We start from the raw sequence: 4,620 nt of genomic DNA on the forward strand, positions 1-4,620 counted from the left end.
CCTGAGCGGAGCTGGGCCAGGCGGGAGCTGCAATGAAGCGCGTGGGAGCCTTGGGCTGCACGGCCAGCCCCGGCGGGCAGAGGGCCGGGACCGGGCAGGGAGACAGGGCTCCCCCGGCGCCAGACCGCCCCCCCCCAGCCCCGGAACCCCCGGCGTCCCTCACCTGGGCTCGGTGCTGCCGCTCCCGGTCCCTCGGCGCGCTTCGCCGCCCCGCCGGGCCCCGGCTCCGTGCCCGGGAGGGAGACAAGGGCATGGCTGCCGGGACCCGGAGCCCAGCTTGTGCCCCGCGCAGCCGCGGGGGCCGCTGCCGGGAGACTCGAGGGGTCGCGGCCCCGCTGCAGTAGCCCCGGCAGCCGCTGTCGGTGTGCCGGGGAGAGCGGGCAGGGGCTCCGCAGCGAGGCCGGCCCCGGTTCCCGTTCAAGCCCCTAAAGCCGGGAAGGGCCTCAGCTGCCGCCGGGACTGCCCGGGCCGGGCGCCCTCCGGGAGCGGGGCTGAGAGGGAGAACGGGGCGGGACCCGGAAACCGCGACTCCTTGCGGGTCGGCTCTCCCGGAGCGGGTTCAGCGGGGCCGGAGTGAAAGGGCGGGCCGCGATTGGGCGGCGCGGAGATGGACGGGATGGGGCGTGGCCGGAGGGAAAGGGCAGGCCGCGATTGGGCGGCGCGGAGATGGACGGGATGGGGCGTGGCCGGAGGGAAAGAGCGGGCCGGGATTGGGCGGCGCGGAGATGGGCGGGGCACGGGTGGGCTGGTCGGGGGTGGGGGCGGGGCCCGAGAGGGTAGAGCGCTTGCGCGGGCCGGCGGCGCTGTCAGTGTGTGGCGGCGGCCGTGGGGAGCGGACGTGGAGCTGGTGCTGCTGCCGCCCCGCGGGCTGAGGAGCGCCGGTGAGCCGGGCCGGGGGGGCGCTGGGAGCGGGGCGGCGGGCAGTAGTGTCCGGCCGTGGGCCCCCTGCGTCTGACCGGGCCCGAGCCACTGTGCGGGCGGGTTCGCGGTGTGTTCCGGGGGCGGGAGCCTTGCGGTCGACGGCGCCGGGCGGGAGGTGGTCGGGGAGACGCGGCCCGGGCGGGCGATGCGATGCGCTGGGACGGGGGTGCCGCTTGGGTCCGTGCCCGGCGTGACAGCCAGGTCGCGTTCTGTTGGCTCTTCCCCGCTTGTGTCGGGCAGCGGCGGCCGGAGCGGCGCCGAGCGAGGAGGGGCGCCGGCCGCTACACGGGGCGGGTGCCGAGCCCCAGCGGGGGTCGGGTGGGGGGTCGGGGCGCGGCCGGGCTGCGTGGGGGTTCCCGGGCCCGGCTCCCCGCGGATGTTGCCGCGAGTGGGGGGGTGGGGGGAGGGGGGCGTGCTTGGCTTTTAAACAATACTGTAACTAGTACTGCTAATAAAGCTATTGTGTTGGTTTATTACAAGAAGTGTAATGCATAACGATAATTGAAAAATCAAGTGGAATAAAGTGCAATAAAGCTTTCCCTGTCTGGGTGGGTGCCTGCAGTTCCCAAGCACTCCCTGGGCTGTGGCCCCCCTTTCCCTTCACACATGGGCCACAGCAGCAGCCTCAAGGGTGTTTCCAGCCCCCCAAAGGAGGATGAAGTTCTGTGGTTGGGGCTGAACAGCCCAGCTCAGTCCTGGGGTTCAGCTGCTCCAAAAGTCCCCAGAGTGCTGTGTTTCTGGGCCTGAAAACAAGCTGTGAGGGGGGGGTTGGGGCTCAGAACCAGCCCAAGTGGGGGCTTCTGGGACAGGGAAGAGGTGGCCCAGTGGCTGCTCCCAGCCCCCAAACACTGGGGGGGGGGGGTGTGGCAGGGCTGTGGGACCCTCACCAGAGGTGGGGGTCTGGTTTTAGTTGCCCCTGAAACATGGGATGCCAGCATGCACCAGGCCAAACTCCCCTCTGAAATGGGGACACACACAACAGGAACACTTTATTCAGGGGACAGACACAGTGGGACAGTTTTGATAGTTGAGTGATGACAGTGATTGACTTACTACCTTATCAACAGCCCCCAGAGCTGCTGTGAGAACACGGAGGCAACAGGAAGATGTAGAGCTGAGGCTGAGCTAAACACTGCAGGGCTGAAGCTGAAACAACGCAGAGCTGGAGCCGTAAGAAAGTCTGTGAGGCTGGGGGGTGAAATAAAGAGTGGGGGGGGGTGGGAGGGGAAACAGCACAGGCCTGGAGTGGAAATCCTGGGGTTCAATAGCTACTGTAGGGTGGGAGATGAAATCAGGATGGCAGGGTTGGAGCTGAAATCACTGCTGTGGGGCTGCGGCTGAGATGTGACAGAGCTGGAGCTGAAGAACGACTGCAGCTGGAGCTGAAACACCAAACCTGGAGCTGAAATCACTCAGAGCTGGAATAAAAACTGTAGTGCCGGGGCTGAAATGTCTGATGTGGGGCTCGGGCTGAAGAATGACTGCAGCTGGAGCTGAAATACCAAACCTGAAGCTGAAATAAAAACTGTACAGCTGGGGCTGAAATCTAACAGAGCTGGACTAAAAACTGTAGGGCCGGAGCTGAAATCTAACAGCTGAAATACTGAACCTGGGGCTGGAGCTGAAAGAAATCCTTCAGGGCCAGAGCTGAAATAAATACTGTACGGCCAGAGCTGAAATCACTCAGAGCTGAAATAAAAACTGTAGGGCCAGGGCTGAAATCACTGCTGTGGGGCTGGAGCTGAAATACCAAACCTGGAGCTGGAGTTGAAATCAAAACTGTAGGGCTGGGGCTGAAATCACTCAGAGCTGAAATAAAAACCACAGGGCCTGAGCTGAAATCACCCAGAGCTGGACTAAAGATGGCAGGGCTGGAGCTGAAATCACTGCTGTGGGGCTGGAGCTGAGCCAGGACAGAGCTGGGGCTGAAGAACGACTGCGGCTGGAGCTGAAACACCGAACCTGGAGCTGAAATAAAAACTAGGGCCAGAGCTGAAATCACTCAGAGATGAAATAAATATTGTAGGGCTGGAGCTGAAATCACTACTGTGGGGCTGGGAGTGGAGCTGAAATCTAACAGCTAAAATACTGAACCTGGAACTGGAGCTGAAAGAAATCCTTCAGGGCCAGAGCTGCCATAAGAACTGTAGGGCCAGAGCTGAAATCACTCAGAGCTGGAATAAAAACCACAGGGCTGGGAATGGAGCTGGAATAAAAGCTGTGGGGCTGAAATCTCTGGAGCTGGAATCAAGATGGTAGGGATGGGGCTGCAATCACTGCTGTGGGGCTGGGAGTGGAGCTCAAATCTAACAGCTGAAATACTGAACCTGGAGCTGAAATAAATACTGTAGGGCCTGAGCTGAAATCACCCAGAGCTGGACTAAAGATGGCAGGGCTGGAGCTGAAATCACTGCTGTGGGGCTGGAGCTGAGATGTGACAGAGCTGGGGCTGAAGAACGACTGCGGCTGGAGCTGAAACACCGAACCTGGAGCTGAAATAAATACTGTAGGGCCAGAACTGAAATCACTCAGAGCTGGAATAAAAACTGTAGGGCTGGAGCTGAAATCACTGCAGTCGGGCTGGGAGTGGAGCTGAAATACAGACCAGAAGGGCTGAGGCTGAAATCACACAGAGCTGGGCTAAGGACCATAGGCCTGGGGCCGAAATCACTGCTGTGGGGCTGGAGCAAACCCAAAGACCACAGAACTGGAGTTCAAATAAAAACTGTAGGGCTGGAGCTGAAATTTCCCTGGGCTGGAGCTACACCGATGCAGGGCCGGCCTTGGGCTGCACGGCCAGCCCCGGCGGGCAGAGGGCCGGGGCCGGGCAGGGCCGTCCCCAGCGAGGCCCCCGGGGCTGGGGCTCCCCGGCAGGGCCCGGCCCGCGCCCAGCAGCCGCCCCCGGCGCCAGACCGCCCCCTCCCAGCCCCGGAACCCCCCGGCGTCCCTCACCTGGGCTCGGTGCTGCCGCTCCCTGTCCCGGTCCCTCACCGCGCTTCGCCGCCCCGCCGGGCCCCGGCTCCGTGCCCGGGAGGGAGACAAGGGCATGGCTGCCGGGACCCGGAGGCGCCCCTCACCCGGGCCCTTCCCGGAGCCCCCGGCCGCCGCTTCCTGCCCCGGGGAACCCAGCGCCTCTCCCGCTTCCCTCCCCTTCCGTTCCGTTCCCTTGCCCGGCCCCTCCCGCCCCTCCCCGCAGTTCCCACCCCCCCCGGGGTTTGCCGGGACCGGGGCGGGGAAAGGGGCGGGGCCTGCCTGGGCCCGGGGCCGGGGGGGACACGGGGGAAGGGGGGGGACACACAAGAGCTGGCGGGGGGGCCGTGGCACAAAGGGTGTCAGCAGGAGGGTGGCTGTGCCCCACAGCCCCCCCCAGGCAGGGCAGGCAGCAGACATCACTTGGGGGGTCTTTTGGCGGGGGGGGGGGTGTTGCATCCTTTCCCCCCCTCAAGCGTTGTACTCTTTGCTCTCCAGCGTCCAGGATGAAAGGGCAACGGGGAAAAAAAGCCCATGGGTTTCCCTCGGGTCACCCCCCATCCCCTGGGGTCACCCCCTGTGGTGGGTTGACCCTGGCTGGGGGCCAGGTGCCCACCAGCGCCGCTCTCTCACTCCCCTCATTCACTAAACAGGGGAGAAAAGGCATAATGAAATGCTTGTAGGTCGAGATAAGGACAGGGAGAGATCACTCTCTAATTGTTGTCACGA

At 63.9% G+C, this 4,620-nt stretch overlaps 1 long non-coding RNA gene across 2 annotated transcripts; it reads right to left on the minus strand.

Annotated features, from left to right (window-relative positions):
* Positions 1-1,099: 1,099 nt before the first annotated feature.
* LOC129200610 (uncharacterized) lies at positions 1,100-4,219 on the minus strand. Of its 2 annotated transcripts, XR_008574999.1 has the most exons (3): positions 3,874-4,110; positions 1,978-2,414; positions 1,100-1,675 (listed from the first exon to the last, which is right to left on the minus strand). It is a non-coding gene; the product is annotated as an uncharacterized LOC129200610 (long non-coding RNA). The 2 variants fall into 2 exon arrangements; XR_008574998.1 differs by lacking the exon at positions 1,100-1,675 and having other exon boundaries at positions 1,881-2,414; positions 3,874-4,219.
* Positions 4,220-4,620: the final 401 nt, after the last annotated feature.

This window comes from Grus americana, unplaced genomic scaffold (assembly GCF_028858705.1).
Source record: "Grus americana isolate bGruAme1 unplaced genomic scaffold, bGruAme1.mat scaffold_345, whole genome shotgun sequence".
NCBI lineage: Eukaryota > Metazoa > Chordata > Aves > Gruiformes > Gruidae > Grus > Grus americana.